This window comes from Symphalangus syndactylus, chromosome 10, assembly GCF_028878055.3.
Source record: "Symphalangus syndactylus isolate Jambi chromosome 10, NHGRI_mSymSyn1-v2.1_pri, whole genome shotgun sequence".
NCBI classification, from domain to species: domain Eukaryota; kingdom Metazoa; phylum Chordata; class Mammalia; order Primates; family Hylobatidae; genus Symphalangus; species Symphalangus syndactylus.
Window position 1 is genome coordinate 117,898,073 of NC_072432.2, and position 20,526 is coordinate 117,918,598.

Sequence of the window (20,526 nt, forward strand, 5' to 3'; positions counted from 1 at the left end):
CTTCAGTTTCCCATTGGACCCTAAACCGGGAGCTCTGGAGCCAGTATTGCCCACCAAGTGTCCCACCTTACTCATTCACCAGATGCGAGCTGCTCCAAGAGGGGCACGCCCTCTAGGGAGGCAGCTCTGCCCCTCAGGCAGACCCTGAAGTTGCTGACTGCTGATGGCTATCTGCAGCCTGCCTTCCCCTGGGATGGACAGCAAGTCCTTCCTTGAAGGGGGAACTCAGTGGCACATTTCTTCACCTACCACAATATCTCATAGGCACTTTAACCACAAAACAAAATTGAGCTCATTCCCTCAAAACTCACTTTCTTTCAAGTGTTCCTGACCTCTGGAAATAGCACCCTCATCTACGCAGTTGCACACACCAAAAACCCAACTCTGATCCTAATGCCACTTTTCCCTCGCACCCTGCCCTTAGCCTAACCTTAGTACTGTCTCTGCTCAGTGATTGAAATAAGCTTCCAACCACCCTCCCCATATCCTCTCAGCCCCATCTAGACCGTTCTTTACACTCAAACAGAGGGAATGACCCTTTTAAAACACAAATATATACCATCTCTTAGCCTGGATTCCCATTACTCTTAGAATAAAGATCAAAATCCTTTCCTGTCCTAGCCTTTAGGAGGCCAAGGCAGGTGTGTCACTTGAGCCTAGGAATTCAAGACCAGCCTGGGCAACATTATGAAACCCCATCTCTACAAAAAATACAAAAATTAGGTAGGCATGGGAGGCCAAAATGGGAGGATCAACTGAGCTGGGGAGGTAGAAGCTGCAGTGACCCATGATTGGGCCACTACACTCTAGCCTGGGTGATGGAGTAAGACCCTGTCTCAATTTCTTTAATCCTTTACTGGAGTCACAAGTTCCTGCATAATCCGGCCCCTCCCTCCCCATGGGTCTGGGTAGTTCAGCTACAAGTGACTTCATTTAAACCCTAGAAATATGCAATGCTCGTTCCCATCTCAGACCTTTGCACATGCTGTTTTCTCTGCCTGAAATAGACTGTCCTCTTTCCCCACTCAACCCAACTGACACCAATTTGCCCTTAAGATTTCAGCTTTAGTGTCTGTTTCTCAGAAAATCTTCTCTGACCTCCAGACTCCCCGTGAAAGGATATTACATCACCGTAATTATCAGCACAATTGCAATGGTGTACAAACAGTTAATAACATACAGTCAATGTCTGATGCAGGTTAGTGCCTTAATTGAAGGATTTCATGTCTGCAAATTTGCCCACTCACTAAAATTTAGTTTAACCTCTAAATCAATACTTATGATGTTTTCATGGTCATTCATAGACATGCACAGAGTAGCAAAAATTTTGAGTTGTCTGATGCACATGTCGGACCAGCTGAGGTCCAACCTGGTGGCATTCTGCCTTCTTGTTTCTACTCTCATACTGTAAATATTCTTTTTGTGATCTGTTTACTGCCACAATTTTCACATTTTTGTGCTTTTGATGATTTCATTGTTTAAAAATGGTCCCCAAGCATTAAAGTGCTGTCTAGTGTTTCTAAGTGCAAAAAGGCTGGGATGTCCCTTACAGAGAAAATGTGTTAGGGAAATTTCATTCAGGCTTGAGTGACGTGCTGTTAGCCCTGAGTTCATGTTAATGAATCGACTATATTAAATAAGACGTCTTTAAACAGAAACACACATAAAACAAGGTTATGTATTGATTAGCTGACAAAAATGTCATGACCAGAGGCTCACAGTAATCTAACTCTGTGTTTCCCCTAAGAGCAATGGCTCCGTGTTTGCTAATTTTGTGTTCCAGGTGACTTTATAGAACATTCCCACCTAAAAAAAACGAAAGCCCCTGCAATTAGTTTCTTTATTATCTCTCCCCCGACAAAATGTAAACTCCAAAAGAACATGAACAGTGTGTGTTAATTAAAGTTGTCTTCTCAACATGGGGCCTTGTACCTAGAAGAATCTTGGTAAGTGTTTGCTGAATGAATGAAAATGAAAAGCATCTTCTAATAGCAAGAATATATTTTTAAAACAAAAAAAATACAGGGTCTCACTGTTGCCCATGCTGGAGTGCACTGGTGCAATTATCGCTCACTGCAGCCTCAAGCTCCCGGGCTCAAGCCATCCTCTCACTTCAGCCTCCCAAGTACAGCTGGGACTGCAGGTGCACCACCATGCCTGGCTAAGTTTTGCATTTTTTTAAAAAACAGAAACAAGGTCTCAAATATGTTGCCCAGGATGGTCTTGAATATCTGGGCTCAAGTGGTTCCACCCCTGCCCCCACTTCAGCCTCCCAAGTGCTGGGATTACAGGTGTGAGCCACCACACCCAGCCAGGATATATTCTTGTATGACCATTTACTGCAAAGCCAGGACCACAGGGGCCCTTCTGTGACACACAAACCTCATTCTATGAATACTCTTTACTCTCTTAGTAAATGCTAAGACATGAATTGACGAAGCAATATATTTATGACGCAATCCTATTTCAGGAAATAGAAAACCTGAATTCTGGTCCTGCCCTTGTGACAATTAATGACGTGGGAAAGAAGCCCCTCAACTGGAGTCTTTGTTTCCTCATCTGTAAAATAAAATAGACTTCTGAGTTCCCTGCCAGCTCTGAGATTTCAGCTTGCCCAGCAGTGCAACCCATGTCCCACTCTGCTGCTAGAATGAATATGCCTCTGATATTGTACCTAAGCCCCACAGAGCAGGGACTTTGGAGGCTTGGCTCTGCGACATCACCAGTGTCTACAGAGTGTCCACACAGTATGTATTTAGACAATCTATGAGTGACTCTGTCTCCTAAAAATCCAGACTTCTAGTTCCCAATATTAAGCCTATCCCCTATTATATTTGCAGACACTTAAGAGCATGTCACCATATTTGGATACCATCCTTCAGATTTCAGTGTGTTGTTATTAATAGGAAACTGCAAGCAAGGTTTTTCATGACTTAGGTTTTCTCTAAAGGTGTAAGTGCTACATGTTCTCTAGAAAATTTGGCAAATATATAAAGGAAAATATAAAGGTAACTTAATAGGTTATCATCCAAAACTAAGAAATATTATCAATGCATGTTCTGTATTTTCTAGGGTTTTAAGTTTTGTTTCTAATCCATGAGGATTCCATTTTTGTATTTGTTATAAGCCTTCAATAAATTCAACTAGTTAGCCAGCAAAGTTTATTGAATAAAAGACACAAATATTCATTACATGCTTAACGTGTACCCAAGTTAATTCATCACCTCCTACTGGCTGTGCAAACATACTTCTCACCATTCTCCAGTGGCCCAAGTCGGAATCCTAGAAGTCATCTTCACATTCTCCAGTGCTTTTTACTATGTCTAATAGGTCTCTGGGTCTTCTTTAAGATCTCTTTAGCAAGCAAAAGTTAAGGTCTCCTTAACTTTTGTATTGCCTGTGTCTCCCAGCCTATATTCACAAACTTCCCCAACTGACAAGGACCAGATTGAGCACTTCTGGCTCCGCAAATGTGCTGTGCCCTTCCCGGACCTCAGGCCTTCACACCTTCTGCTTGCTTATTTCAAAATGCCCTTCAGAATCCCTTCCCTTGCTTACCTCCTACTTGCCCTTCAGAATCCAACTTAGACATCACTTCTGCAAAGAAACTGAACGTAACTCTTGAGGCTGCACCAAGTTTGTGCCTTCCCTGTAATGATGCCATAGCTCAGGTGACTTACATTTTCTAAGTTTATCTTTATATATCTGTCTTCCGTAAAGACTAAGCTTTTTGAGATCATAGGACTTATCATATTCTTAGTTACATCTTCCAGTGTCAGACACAAGAAAGTTGCTCAAAAATGTTAATTGGAATGAACGGAACATTCCTTTCTCTACTGATTTGTAATTCTACCTTTATGATATACTTAATGTGATGTGCACTAAGATCTATTTCTTGACCTTATTTTGTTAAAGCTGTATCTCCCTATCCTTATCACGTTATGTTATTTTAATGTATCACATTATTTTAATGTACTATGGTCTCATAATACATTTTAATATCTGATAAGGCACACTCTACACACACACACACATTATTTGTATTTTCTCATCTGTCTAGTCTACGAGATGACCTTGAAAACTACATGTTAGGTTTTCTCAAAGTCTTTGTAAATTTCCCTTGGCATTTTAATGGGATTATACTAGATCTAAAAGGATAATTGTATCATCTGCAAGTAATATTTTTATCTCTTCCCCTGAAAATTTTAAAGTTCTCATTTCTGTTACTTGGGTTACTGAATTGGCTCGAACTTCAGGGAACACTAAATACATTTATGATAGCAGATATCCCTGGAAATGTACCTTAATATCCAGATTTTATCAATATTATGAGCTATAAAATACTTAGAAAAGACTAATTTACTCCAGTATGGCATTAAATAACAAAATTATTTGCAGGGAAAAAACAAACCAGGAGCCTAATTGTCTAAATAGGCTTTTTATCCTAAGGGCGTTGGTATTGCCTCAGAAACATAAAATAAGGTAAAATATCTCAGAGCTGTTAAGTTTCTAATCACATTTCTGATTTATATTTTTCCACCATTGACCAATAGGAAGAAAAATTTCTGTCATCTTGACAAGAATGATTAATAGATGTTACAGCAATTTTTGTTTTGTATTTTTGGTTTGTTTTCTTTTGCACTTTTGGTTTGTTTTGTTTCTGAGAGTGCAAGTTGCAGTTCAATTTGTCCACAGCCTTTCTGGAAAGTTGGAGGCCACATCCTTAACCTTCACTTTATTATTTGTTGAGCTCTTAGTCTGTGCAGAAACCATGCTGTGTCTTACATGCATTGTTTCATTTAATCTCATTTAATGCTTTGCCAATCAGGGCTCTTTGAGAACAGAACCAACAGGATATGAATGTCCTATTGCAGGGAAATCTCCTCAGCTCAATATCCAAGTTCATCACTGGCAAGTTCTACTTTCCACCCAATGACAGAACATAATTCAGACAAGTTTTCTACCAATGTATAACCTTTCCTCCAGTGTTCAATAATGTTCCTCATTTCCACCTGAGACCTCACCAGAAGGTCCTTCAGTATTTCAATTTCTAGCAATGTTCTGTTCGTGACAATACAGATATTCTCTCGGGCAACAGAAGCCTTCTCTACAACTTTCTTCTCTTCGTTCTGAGCCCACACAAAAATTGCTTCTAATGTCCATATATCTACCATCAATTCTTCAAGGCAATCTAGGTTTTTGCTATGAACTATTTCAAAATTATTCCAATCTATAACCATTACCCAATTCCAAAGCCACTTTCATGTTTTTGGGTCTTGGTTATACCACCACCACACTTCCTGGTACCAAAATCTGTATTAGTTTCCTCAGGCTGCCTAAGAAAAGTACTACAAATTGGGTGGCTGAAAACAAGAGTAATTTATTCTCTCACAGTTCTGAAACCTAGAAGTCCAAATTACTCAGAGTGTTGGCAGGCCCATGCTCCCTCTGAAGCTTTGAGGAGAGGACCCTTCCTTGCCTCTCCCAGCTTCTGGTGGCCCCAGGCATTCCTTGGCTTGTGGCTCCATCACTCTCATCTTTGCCCCCATCTTCACATGGTCATCTTGTCTCTGTGTCTGTTCATCTCTGTGTCTTCACATGACATTCTCCTTGTGTGTCTGTGTCCAAATACCCTCTTCTGATAAGGACATCAGTCAAAATCAAATTAGGGCCCACCCTCATGACCTCATTTTAACTCAATTAAATGTGCAAAGACCTATTTTAAGATAAGGTCACATTTGCAAGTACTGGAGGTTAGGACATTAAAACATCTTTTGGGGGGGTATATAATTCAACCTATGATTTTAAGATCATTAATTTTTGTGGAGGGTATTATTTCATTTTTAAATGCAAACACTCAGTCTTAAAGGGACTAAGGAACCTGATCAAAATTGCATAGTTTGTAAATTATAAAGCTATAACTTATACCTAGGTATGACTAACACCAAACCCATATTCTGACTTATTGCCTAAGAAATTGTTAATGCTATGCCTAAAAATCTAATCAGCAATACCAGTCAGTGCTTCTTTGTTGAATTTGACACAACTCCATTCACTCCTTCCTGAAATTATTTCACTTGGCTTTCCTGAGAACTCATCCTACAGACAGCCCTTCTGTGTCACCATAGCTCTCTCTCAGTCCTTTCATTGGCCTTAGCTTTCCTGTTGGAGCTCCTTCTGTGGTAGGGCCCCAGGATGGGTCCACTTCTCTATGAGAAATCTCTCCTTCAGGGCTCTCAGTATGACTTAAATACTACGCTATGCCAGTGTCTCTCAGATATATAGCCCCACCCATGACCTGTCCACTAAACAACAGATTCGTCATTTCCATTGCCAGGTTATGTCTCTCCTTACATGTCTAATACTTTTCTCAGACTCAACATGGCAGAACTATTTGAGGTTCTCGTTGAAAACAAGCAAAGTCCTATCCTGATCATTTATGCAGATATGGTATTTGTAGGGCATTAGATAGCTGGCAAGATTTCCTAGGAGGACAAGAGGCTCACACTTAAGGGCCAACAGCCAGGGACAATCCCCATATCACAATGTGGAACTGCTGGAGGGAGATACTAGTACTACCATTGCTGGGTACAGGCACTGGACTCAGATGCTATGCCTAGAATCTCTGCATTTGCTGCCTCTGAAAACTGATGAGGCTGCTGACTCCATGGCCAGAAAGGATGCCAATTTGGAGCTTCACATGTGTGTCTGATTGAGCCAGGGTCACAAGCTGCAACCCAGCCCTGGGGGCTACTGGTAAAGCAGGATTCTGACTTATATCTTAGGGAAACATGGATTCCTAAAGTAGGGAAATCCTCAAAGATAGGAAGGACGCTCAGTGGCTAAGAAGAATGACCAATGTCCACCACAGTGGCCAAGTAGAACTCCTGACTCTCCTCAGTTCACCAATATCCTCAAGCTCTACACCACAGAATCACACCTGATGGCATCTTCACTTATTCTCCACGTCTAACCTGTCATCAGATTGTCTCATTTCTCTCTGTCTCTAAAATATTCTGGAGTTCATCCCTTTCTCTCTGTCCAAGCTACTTGCATCATTTGCTCGGACCATGTGCTACAGTCGCCTCAGAGCTGGTGCTCCCACTTCCACTCTTGTCCCTAGACAATCCAGTCTTTACACAGCAAACAGGCTGGTCTTCTAAAACTACAAATTAGGTCAATTTATTCTCTGCTTTAAGCCCTCCAGAGTATTCAACCTGGCATACAAGGTGCTGCATAGTCTGGTTCCTGCTCAACCCTCTAGCCTCACTGCATGTCTGCGTGCCTGCCTTTGCTGAGCTCCAAGCATGGCCACACAGGAATTCTCTCCTATCCTTGGCTACAACAGGATCATTCCAACCACAGGATCTTTGCGGTTGTTTCCTCCACCCCAAAGTCTTTCCATAGCTGGATCCTTTTTGTCTTTCAGATCTCAGCTCAAAAGTCACCTCTTCTGACATATATCATTCTAAGGGAGTTCCTCTACACTCTGTCCTATCCTCGGTTTTATTTGCAATAGCATTTATTATAATGTGACACTATCTTTCTTCTGTTTTATTGGCTGTCTCTCTTGACCAGCTTGCAAGTTTATCCAGTTTTATCTACCTGTGCATTCTTAGGGCCTTCAACACTGCCTGGCACAGAGTAGAGATGACAGATATACTTGTGAAGTGTCATCAGGGATCAAATAAATTGCATTGACTAAGGACTCTACAGCCAGAAAAAGATAAAATCACTAAGCTCTGTGGGTCAGAAAAGATTCCACTGAACTACTGAATCCTAAGCTTAGCCATGAGGAATGGGTAAGATGTGGACTTTCAGTTCGATCAGTTAACAGGATCCTGAACAAATAGGAAACATAACATGTGAGGAAGAGGAATTAGGAAAAGTTCAGAAGTGTAATGGGGAATCACAGTGAGAAAGTTTAATATTGCAAGAGGCCAAAAGAGAGCACCATTATGCATAGAGGTGGCCATCCCCTACTTACAACTGGCTCAAGGCCATTCCTACTGGAGCATGCTCTCATCTGCAAATCATGTGCAAGTTTTCAGTGGCAGTCATGTGCTGACATCTCCTTATCTACAAGGAACCTTAAAGTCCCTTGAACATCTCATCAGGCTAGGATCTGGAGCTGATGGTCACAGCACCAGGGTGGACACACAGGGAGCAGAGAGACACAGGACTCAAGAAATAACAGTAAGTCAAACTGTCACTGTTTGCTGATGATATGATCGTATACCTAGAAAACCCTAAAGACTCCTCTGAGAAGCTCCTAGAACTGACAAATGAATTCATCAAAGTCCCAGGATACAAAATTAATGTACACATATCAGTAGTTCTGCTATATACCAACAGCAACCAAGCTGAGAATCAAATCAAGAACTCAACCCCTTTTTACTATGGCAGCAAAACAATTAAATATTTAGGAATATATACCTAACCAAGGAGGTAAAAGACATCTACAAGGAACACTACCAAACACTGCTGAAAGAAATCATGGATGACACAAACAAATGGAAACACATCCCATGTTCATGGATGAGTAGAATCAATATTGTGAAAATGGCCATACTGCCAAAAGCCATCTACAAATTCAATGCAATTCCCATCAAAATACCACCATCATTCTTCACAAAACTAGAAAAGACAATCATAAAATTCATATGGAACCATAAAAGAGCCCACATAGCCAAAGCAAGACTAAGCAAAAAGAACAAATCTGAATGCATCACATTACCTGACTTCAAACTATACTATAAAGCCAAAACAGTACAGTACTGGTATAAAAATAGACACATCGACCAATGGAACAGAATGGAGAACTCAGAAATAAAGCCAAATACAGCCAACCGATCTTTGACAAAGCAAGCAAAAACAAAGTGGGGAAAGGACACCCTGTTCAACAAATGGTGCTGGGATAATTGGCAAGCTACAGGTAGAATAATGAAACTGGATCCTAATCTCTCACCTTATTCAAAAATAAACTCAAGATGGATCAAGGGCTTAAATCTAAGACCTGAAACCATAAAAATCCTAGAAGGTAACATCAGAAAAATATTTCTAGATATTAGCTTAGGCAAAGACTTCATGACCAAGAACCCAAAAGCAAATGCAACAAAAATATTAATAGGTGGGACTTAAACTAAAAGGTTTCTGCATGGCAAAAGAAACAATTGGCAGAGTAAACAGACAACCCATAGAATGGGAGAAAATCTTCACAAATTATTTATCTGATAAATAACTAATATCCAGAATCCACAGGGAACTCAAACAAATTATCAAGTAAAAAACAAACAATCCCATCAAGAAATGGGCTAAGGACATGAATAGACAATTCTCAAAAGAAGATATACAAATGGCCAACAAACACATGAAAAAATGCTCGACATCACTAATGATCAGAGAAATGCAAATCAAAACCACAATGTGATACCACGTTACTCCTGCAAGAATGGCCATAATCAAAAAATCAAAAATAGATGTTGGTAGGGGTGTGGTAAAAAGGGAACACTTTTACACTGCAGGTGGGAATGTAAACTAGTACAACCACTATGGGAAACAGTGTGGAGATTCCTTAAAGAACTAAAAGTAAAACCACCATTTTATCCAGCAATTCCACTACTGAATATCTACCCAGAGAAAAAGAAGTCACTATACGAAAAAGATACTTGCACACACTGTGTATAGCAGCACAATTCGCAATTGCAAAAATGTGGAAGCAGCTCAAATGCCCATCAGTCAATGAGTGGATACAGAAATTGTGATATATATATATACACACACATACCATGAAATACTATTCAGCCATAAAAAGGAATGAAATAATGATATTCACAGCAACCTGGATGGAATTGGAGACCAATATTCTAAGTGAAGTAATTCAGAAATAGAAAACCAAACACCCTATGTGTGCTTCACTCATAAGTGGAAGCTAAGCTATGAGGATGCAAAGGCTTCAGAATGATACAATGGACTTTACGGACTGGGAAAGGGTGGGAGGCGGTGAGGGATAAAAGGCTACAAATTGGGTACGGTGTATACTGCTCAGGTGATAGGTGCACCAAAATCTCACAAATCACCACAAAAGAACTTACTCATGTAACCAAACACCACCTGTTTCCTAATAACTTATGTAAATTAAAAAAGAAAACAACGGAAGAAAGGAAGCAAATCCAGAAACCTTGAGATAGAATCATGTTGGGAAGCACACAAAAGAGGAATGTGAGGCCCATGAACCATAAAAGGGGAGAAACAGAGGCAGTTATCCAGGAAGGAGGGACAGCCTGGACTCCATGAACGCACAGTGGCATCACCCCCATGTGACAGTGACACCTACCTCACTGCCTGCTCAGGATCAGCCTGCCTGCTCATCATCATCTGCTTACCCTTGAAGCCCAGGTCCCCGAGCTTGGAGAGAAGGAAGCAACAATACATATTAGCAAATTGAGGAAGAAATATTTTTTTTGCTGCTGCAGTCCCCCCATATTAATTAAGCTGGTAGTTAGATACAAGTTTCTCTCTAAATGGCGTATTCATCTTCTTCTAACAGCACTTAATGACTACGATCTGTACATTAAAAACTTAACACTACCAACTTGCATAAATTCCTGTATTTGTCCATGGTCAGCAAGTTTCAGAAGCTGGATAAAACCCAAAGTCTCTTCTCAGCAAGCTGGAGGATGGGTTTATTAAGGAACTTATAAATTCTAAGAACCCTGCCTCAGAACAACAATCTATGAATTTCCTAAAGAGTCTGTGTGCAAACTATCTGCCTGTGGGTTTTCTCCTCTCTGGATTTTCTATAATATTCCTTTGGTCTCAATACGGTTTAATTCACTGTCAACTATGCTTCTTACTAGCTGTCCCCCATCCCTAACACTGCACAATTTCCTGACCCAAGTGCTGAGGGGATGCAAACTGGAGTTAACAACAACCTTAACAAGGAGTCAGGCCATTAACATCATATTGTGTGCCTGTGAAGAAATAACATACCTTTACCTGTAAATCCTTGTTTCCTATTTCAGAGGTGTTTTATATTATTAACATGGGATCTGTACTAGGGGTGAGGCTGTGGGAGGCTGGTGAGTTTCCACTTGGAGGAGGTGGTCACCAAATTAGGAGAGGGGCTTGTCCCCAAAGATGTGGCCCTAGACAGGCCACTAAGATGAATCGTGAACTTCTGTGTGGCATTCTGTATTCCTTATATATAACAGATTTCAAATTTAATAAGAAAAAAAGGCAGGATGAGATATTTTTAAAATACAAGACACCTCACCAAAAAACATATACAAATAGCACATAAGCATATTGTCTCAGTCTATTTGTGTTGCTATAACAAAATATCTTGGACTGCATGGCTTATGAACAGAAATTTTTTCTTACAATTCTGGAGGCTAGGAAGTCCAAGATTAAGATGCTGGCAGATTCAATACCTGGTGAGGGCCGCTTTTTGGTTCATAGACGGTGCCTTGTTGCTGTGTCTTCACATGGTGGAAGGGGCAAACAAGCTCCCTGGGGCCTATTTTATAAGGGTACTAATTTCACTCATGAGGACTCCACTCTCATGACCTAATCACCTTCCCAAAGGCCCAACCACCTAGTCTTACCAAATTGATGATTAGGTTTCAGCATTTGAATCCTGGGGTGGGGGTGGGGGGGGCACAAGCATTTAGACCATAGCACATATGAAAATATGCTCCACATTATGTTATTAGGCAAATGAGAATTAAAACAATCAGATACCACTATGCATCTATTTGACTAGTAGAGTGGCCAAGATACAGAACACTGAAAACATCAGATGTTGACAAAGATATAGGGCAACAGGAACTCTCATTCATTACTTGTGAGAATGCAAAATGGTACAGCTACTTTGGAAGATAGGAGCTTTTCTTACAGAAACCAAATGTATTCTTACCATAGGATCCAGAAATTGTGCTCCTTGGTGTTTTCCCAACAGAGTTAAAAACTTATGTCCACACAAAAGCCTGCACACATTTATAGCAGCTTTTTTATCACTGCCAAAATTTGGAAGCAATCGTAACGTCCTTCAGCATGTGAATAATAAAATGTGGTACACCCAGACAATAGAATATTCAGGGCTAAAAAGAGATTAGCTATCAAGCCATGCAACGACATGAAGGAATGTTAAATGCATACTACTAAGTGAAAGAAGTCAATCTGAAAAAACTACATACTGTATGACTCAAACTATATGATATTCTGGAAAAGGCAAAACTATGGAGATGGCAAAAAGATCAGGGTCAGTGGGGAGGGAGGAATGAAGATCAAGGGTCAGTGGAGAGGGAGGTGGAGCAGAGGATTTTTAAGGCAGTTAAACTACTTTGCTTGATAGTATGATTGTAGAGAGATATACTTGTACATTTGTCCAAACCCATAGAATGTCCAACATTACAAATGAAATCCAACATAAACTAGGGACTTTGGGTGACAATGATGTGTGAAGGCAGGTTCACCAAATGCACAACTCTGGTGGAGGATGTTGATAATGGGGGATCCTGTCTATGGGTGGGAAAAGAGAGATATGGGAACTTTCTGCACCTTCCGCTCAGTGTTGCCATGAACCTAAAACTCCTCTTAAGAAAATAAACCCTAAAAAAAGAAAAAAAAAAAAAAAGAAGAATACAAGAACAGGAGAGAAATGGAAGAATTATTTTAATGTTTCAAGTTATACCCTTTTTTATCTACTAGCTGAGGTTATCAAGATGAATGGCGTCTTGATAAGTGAAACTGAAATCCTGCCATCCATCCCTTCACTAAGAGAACAGTGGTTGTTTTTGCTTAGTCATATATTATTGATGAATTTGCTGCCATCCATTCCAGATCATGGCGGGTTAATCCTGTGGCAGAGTCTTGAAAGTCATTCCTGGAGGGCAAGTGTCAAACTATCCTCATTGCAAGTAAGAAAAACCACCCTAGGAGTTGAAGAAATAAGAGAGATTACTAGCAGGTGAACCTCTTCACCACAACCAAAAAATTTCTCCTGGGAAGTAAAGTTATTAAAATTTGATGTACTTGACAATTTGAGGGGGAAAAAAAGTGCTGCTGTTTCTTGCGGCATCAACCAATCACCACTGCCCACGGTAATGATAGGCCTTCTCCTCCTCAGAGCTGAGAAAGACAATCACATAAAGAAATTCATCAGCAGAGTGGGTGGGAAAAAATGACTCAGGTATTGCATATTCTGTATGTTGTCAAAAAATGCATCACTCTACAGATGGATCTGATTTAGTAATATTATAGAAAATCATATATGGTTTTGGTCCCTAACAGAACTATCTATTATTTATCCAGAGCCTACTGTGTAACAGCTATGGTTCATATTACCTCACTCAATTCCTCCACATGTTATTTTCTAATTTTATTAATAAGTAAACTGTACTCTGGGAGATTTTCATTAAACTAAGATCACAAAATTAGTGTTCTTTCTACTCAACTACCCTACCTATGCTTACCTGTGCTAAAATTTTGTGTTGGTAAACTAAAAATCAAATCCAAAAAAGCCTAGGCTTTCTAACTAATCCCCTTCTCTGCAGGTGGCTGAAGACCTAGAAGACAAGAATCTTCTACAATTTACAAGAGGTGGAATATGCAGGAATAACTTCAGTGATAATAAGCAAGATATGTTAAATAATAAAATCTCAAAATGCTATAGTCAGAGGCAGTATTTTAGAATAATCACAAGGAATAAAATGCAGTAGAAAATAAGTTTACATGAATGGGGAGCTATTCATTCAATCCCATCTAGATGCCACTTTTCCTAGAAAAATGTAGCGCTCAACTTTCCCATAGCTTCAGCTGTTCACTGTTAACTGGGAACCCCCAAGTGCTGGGAAAAACAGATCCTTTTCCTATCATGTGGTAAGTAACTAGTGTCAGACATTCTGTAGAGCATACTGGAAGAAGAAAGTCTGTTTTGAAATTGAGTGAATACAGACACTATATCACGACTGAACTGTGAGAAATTTCAGACCAGACATTCAGTATTCTCTACAACCATCCTAAGTTCAGAATAGATCTAACACAAGAACACAGAGGAGAAATCAGCAGAACATAGACAACAAAGGTGGAGAAAAGTGGTCCAATAAGGCCCGAGTCAGACCTGATGAAGCATCTTCACTAACAACCTAAAGATAAGTTATTCTGCTTGTTATATATTCATTTATGTTGTTTGTTGAATATTGACCCATACTAACAGTGACAATGGAATAAATGGAATGTGGGAACTTGTTCATATTGCAAAAGTACTCATTTTTAGTGGGCAACTTTGGCCACCTTTTACTGAGGAATGAGGGACCTCAGAGTAGACACTTGACTTACCTACTGGTTTACACTAGGCCCTTGTCTTATTGCATTTTACTTTTCTTTTTCATCCCCACCTCTGCTCTGATCACCCTCCTTCTCTCCTATAGACACTCACTCTAATGAATTTGATACTTCTTAAATATGCATCAGTGTAAAAATACGGTTTTGTAAGTATATGTGTGTTTGATTTGAATAAAGGTTCTTATGCCTTGTTTCTTCTGCTTTTTACTATTTCTTTGTCTTCTTTTTTCACTATGTACTATGCTATTAACATTTCTCTATGGAGCTGTACACATTACATGATAGATGCACGTATGTATACATGTATATATTATAGTATTACTGCATAGCATTCCACAGAATGCATTCTCTTCACTTACCCATCCCACTAGTTGTATTAATCTGTTCTCATGCTGCTAATAAAAACACACCCAAGACTGGGTAATTTATAAAGGAAAGAAGTTTAATGAACTTTCACATGGCTGGGGAGTCCTCACCATCATGGTGGAAAATGAAGGAGGAGCAAAGTCATGTCTTACATGGCAGCGGCAAGACAGAGCATGTGCAGGGGAACTCCCCTTTATAAAACCATCATATCTCATGAGACTTATTCACTATCATGAGAATAGCATGGGAAAAACCCACTCTCATGATTCAATTACCTCCCACCAGGTCCCTCCTTTGACACATGAGGATTAGTACAACTTAGGTTGTCATTAGGGACACAGAGTCAAACCATATCACTAGTGATGGATGATTAGGTTGTCCCACCTACATAAACAGTCTTACATGGATTCACATATAGAAACCTGTGAGTTTCTCTGTGGCAAATACCCAGAAGTGGGATTTCTGGATCTTAAGTTATATATTAACTTACCTTCAGTAAGTCCTGCCCCAAGCACCTTGTAAATCACTGTTTCAATTCCTACTAACAGATACACTTATCCATTCCAACCAGAAGTGGTTCCTGTTTCCCTAAATCCTTATCTACTCTTTGTGTTGTGCAATTTGTCCATTTTTGCTTGACTTATACATGTGGAATAGTATCTTACCATTTCAATTTGCTATGAACTGATTACAAAGGAGGTAGATCTTTCTTTCTATACTTGTTAGCAAATTAATATTTGTTCTTCTTTGAAATTCCTGGTCTTCTCCAGCTGTCCGTTTTTATAGGAGTTTCTGTGTTTTTTTTATTTGTCTAGAATTTCTATATTCTGTATACTAATGCTTTGTCAGTTTTAAACATGGCAAACATCTTCTCCCAGTCTGTGAACTACCTTTCGTTTAACTTATTCTATGAAATCTTTTGTCATATTTCTAAAGTTCTAAGTTAAAAAAAAAAACTATTGTTATAATTATATTTTAGATCAAGGTGACTGCTGACAATTGCAGTAAGCATTTGGTGTTCAGAGTGGCAGACCAGACAACTGTTTTAGAGTGTGGCCCTAGCTAAATATGTTCCTGTCTGGCTGCCACATTTAGAAGCACTTGGGAACTTTATTTAATTCACTTATTTTATGGCTGATGTTCACCTGCCTTCACTTCCCTAAGACAAACTATCTTGAAGCCACAGATAAATTAAGCCCATGGTTTATTGGACACATCATCTCTAAAAATAAACTAAAAGCTGAATTTCTCACTGTCTCATCCCCAATCCCTGCAGCAATAGGGTAGCTCCTTGCTCAGATGACTTCCATTTCTTCAACTTATATTTTATCTTTCATGATGATTGTGCTGTAAAAATCATTGTGTCTCTCCTTATGCATCACAAGAATGTGCATCTTAACAGTTCTCGTTCCATCAACCTCTGTATGGATGTGTCATAGACGCTTGACCTTCTAACCTCAAGTCGCTACAGAATTCCCACACATTTTCTTCACCCACAGAAGCTCCTTATGTCATGGATGGATCTCAATCCCATGTCTTCATTGTCCAACCTACATGTTTAACACATTATACCATCTTCACTCATCAAGGCTGACTTGAATCATTCAAAAAGGGTTAAATAGCACCTTAACGTAGGAACTGCCATCTGGACCAGACAATTGTGCTTTGAGAAAAAGTATGAGTTATACTAAGCTGTAAAAAAACTGTTTTTTAGCGGGGCATGATGGCTCATGCCTGTAATCCCAGCACTTTGGGAGGCAGGTGGATCACAAGGTCAGGAGTTTAAGACCAGCCTGGCCAACATGGTGAAACCCCCTCTCTACTAAAAATACAAAAATTAGCCAGATGTCATGGCACACACCTGTAGTCCCAGCTACTCCGGAGGCTGAGGCAGGAGAATTGCTTGAACCTGGCAGGCAGAGGTTGCAGTGAGCCAAGACCACGCCATTGCACTCCAGCCTCGGCAACAGAGTGAGACTCTGTCTGAAACAAACAAACAAACAAACAAACAAACAAAAAACCTATTTTTTTAAATTCTTACAACTAGCTATTTCTCATTCTCGTTTAGTGTTTCTCATTTAGTAAAAAGTGATGACTCCACATGGCATCTGCATATTCTATTGCCTTCTGCCTCTTTCATCACAGAATGGTGAGCGTCACTTTTGAGCTACACAGCTGAATGCACTTAACAGGTGTATACCCCAGTGCCCTCCAATCCTTTTATCCTGAGAGAGATAAAACCATCAGGGGCTGGCCTGATACAGCTAGCCATTAGTGTTCTCCTTTCAAACGCACAATTTCTTAGAACACGAACATCAGACAAGGCCACTCTGCGACCATAACGGATCAAGACAAAAACAAGATCCCTCATAATCATGTTTGAACAGTTAACGGACACTGTCCAAGACACAAAATACCAAACATCCTCTTCTCCTAGTTAATATATGACTATTGCTTCTTTGCCATTAACAGCTTTAGCTGTTTAGCAGTCTGTTCTGCCTAAAGAAGTTAAGATACCCAGTCTCTGCTTCCTAGCAGCATCAAATCCAGAGCAAAGCTCTGCTTCCATAAACCTTCCCCAAGATCACCCAACCCAAGCACAAATCTTAGATAAATTCTTCGTGGTATGTGTTCTTCCTCACTGCAAGGGGTAATAAGCCCAACTTGTTCAACTACAGGTGTGCTCCTTATGGTCTTTGGCTCGAAGATATTGCCAATTTTGTTAAACCCATGAAATAATACATAGCATAGTAATAAAAGCACAGGCCTTAGAATTGACTCTACTACCCATTGGTATTATGACTATGAAAATATTAATTACTCCAAATCTCATATTTTCTCTTCCATAAATTAAGATAACCAAGATTACTCAACAAGCCCATGCAAATATACCTCATAGGGTTTCCGTGAGCAGGACTTCCATGAACAGTCAAGCATACTGGGCACTGCACAACTCCAGAGAACATTCACATAGACTGGAATTGTTCACACGGCAGTCCTGGCTATGAAATAATGCATGTCAAGTGCTTGGCACCATGTCTGCCACCTTTGAAAGACTCAATAAGTAACAGCTGTAATTGTCAACATTGTCCTGAGTATTAACGTTGCCTTTCTGGCTGAGCAAGTGGCTGCCTCCATAATGTGATTAGATCAGTAAAACCAATTTGAAAAAGGTGCCAGGAACACCATCTGCCATAGATCACCCCCAGTGGACGGTGAAATGTCTGGCATTCTACCATCCCAGGCTGTGTGTGCTAAAAGCTGGTCCCTTCACCTTGGTGATCGGAAGACACAGGAATGATAGCGCTGGTGAGGTATCTCTGATTTACAAAGCTTTGCCTTTCCTTATTTCTTTTGGTCCTCATAAAACCTTGTCAGAATAAGTGTTTAGGAAATATTATTAGGATGCCTGTTTTATAGATGATAAAGATACGTTCAGAGAGGTGACTCATCCAAACACATGTCAACTAAGTGGCAGGGGCATGTTATCAGCCCAGATCTTCTGACTCCAAATCAGTGCTCATTCCATCAAGACACACTGACTCTCAGTGCAGGGAAAATGTGGTTACAGGTGCCAAGCATCTGAAATGCTAGGGAAAAACTAAGAGAGGGCTGTTGCTGATATAGCAAAACCTATTCTATTCATGCTGTGTCCTTGGAGCAAATGAGGAAGACACTGGCACACCATACAAGGTCATTTGGGGTCCTAGTCTAACATCTGTCAGAGGGACTAGGTTACCTCCCAGCTCTGTATGTGAAGATCTAATGATGTTGTTTTGAAAAAAATCACCCAAACGGTGTGCTTAGTACTCTCATCAATTGTGTCTCCTTTGCTGGCACACTTGAGTTCCCAGGTAAATTCTCTCCAGGCTCCATTACCAAGGGGTGAAGGGGACAAGAAAGCTAATGCACAGCAAGCACTTGCTACAGAGAAAGTACAGCAAGAAAAGCATGTTAAAATGTACTAGCCGCATATTTATTTTGTCAAGAATTACCTCATTCAACCAGGCACGGTGGCTCATGCCTGTAATCCCAGCATCTCAGGAGGCAAAGGCTAGAAGATTGTGTGAGTTCTGGAGTTCCAGACCAACCGGGGAAACATAGTGAAACCTCGTCTCTACAAAAAAAAAAAAAAAAAAATTTAAAATTAGCTGGGTGGCTCATACCTGTAATCCTAGCACTTTGGGAGGCTGGCACAAGAGAATTGCTTTAGTTCAGGAGTTCAAGGCTGCAGTGAGCTATGATAGTGCTACCGTACTCCAGCCTGAGTGGCAGAGCGAGAGCCTGTATTAAAAATAAAAAAAGAAAATTTATCTCATTCACAGGAACAATAGACACTGGGGACTCCAAAAGAGAGGAGAGAGGAAGGGAAACAAGCATAAAAAAACTTCCTATTGGGTACTGTCTTCACTGTTTGGGGATCAATTGAAGCCCAAACCTCAGCATCAAGCAATATGCCCTTCTAACAAAAATGCACATGTACCCCTTGAATATAAAATAAAATACTTACATATACATATTAAGGAATTACCTCATTCAATTCTCACAACAAACCCTATGAGGTCAACACGATTTCCGTCATGTAACGAACGAGGAACTGAGGCTCAGAGATGTCAGGGAACTTGGCCAGGCTCACAGTGTACGTGGGGAAGCTGGGTTTTAAGGCAGCGTTCTGCTACTTTACAATCTAGGCACTTTGCATTTGCCACGTGGCCTCTCACCTGTGCAAAGGAGCCAAAACGTGTTCAGCTGGTTTGGAGGAGAGCGCTAGGAGCTGACAATCGTACATTGCATTACCTTTTCTTCTTCCAAAGTTCTCTTCCAAAAGTGTTTTATTTTCTGGTAGTGTCAGTGCCTTTATTAAAGGTAGTGGCTGGTGATGGGAATTGTAAGCAGGCCAGTGGGAAGAGCAAGGACAGACTCTGAGCTGAAACCACCCAGCAAAGCAGCTTGCAGATTCCTAACCCTTAGAAATTATGTGATCCTGGTGCAAATCCTATTTGTTAAAAAGGAAATAAAAAGAAAGAATCTGAGATAATAAGCCTTTATCGTTTTAAGCTGCTAAATTTGGAGGTAATTTGCCACACAGCAGTAGATAACTAATAGAGAGAGAGAACTAATGTAGGGGATAATGGACCTGCCCAAAGTCATCCACAGATTAGCCACAGTGTCAAGAAAAGGAGAATTAGAATAAACTGTTAAATAAATAAAATAAAGTGACCCAAGATGACTATAGGTGAGACATACGGGTAATAAAAACTAGGCCCATAAATTAAATCTGAACTCTCATCTGCAAAGCAAGAGTCTGTCAAATATTTTATTGACAGATATTGATTATAATTTTGTTCATTAGAACATAAAGGCAAGATAAAATCAATCATCCCTCTCTAGACCCTAACACATCTACATGCTCATTAACCTTTTACCCTGTATGTGCTAACCATATATTTGTGTTGTCTTATATCTAACATTGCTGTGCACCAATCAAAATTATAAAAATATCACCTTTACGTCACTACCCCCATTCTTTCATTTTCTATGAACAAAACGTATAAAGACCACATCTTGTGGCTGGATACAGTGGTTCATGCCTCTAATCCCAACACTTTGAGAGGCCAAAGCAGGGAGATTGCTTGAGGCCAGGAGTTGGAGACCAGCCTGGGCAGTAAAGTAAGACCCTCATCTCTACACAAAAATTTACCAAAAAAAAAAAAAAAAAAAAAAAATATATATATATATATATATATATATATATATATAGCCAGGCCTGGTGGTGCACACCTGTAGCCCTAGCTACTCAGGAGGCTGAGATGA

The 20,526-nt window shown here is 40.0% G+C and overlaps 1 long non-coding RNA gene across 1 annotated transcript in view; it reads left to right on the top strand.

Moving 5' to 3' along the window:
- Positions 1–13,707, top strand: part of LOC129491417 (uncharacterized) — a 31,222-nt gene extending 17,515 nt beyond the window's left edge. The window contains exon 3 of the long non-coding RNA XR_010113952.1: positions 13,557–13,707. This is a non-coding gene — a long non-coding RNA (uncharacterized lncRNA). The remainder of the gene's footprint in view (positions 1–13,556) is intronic.
- The last annotated feature ends 6,819 nt before the right edge of the window (positions 13,708–20,526 follow it).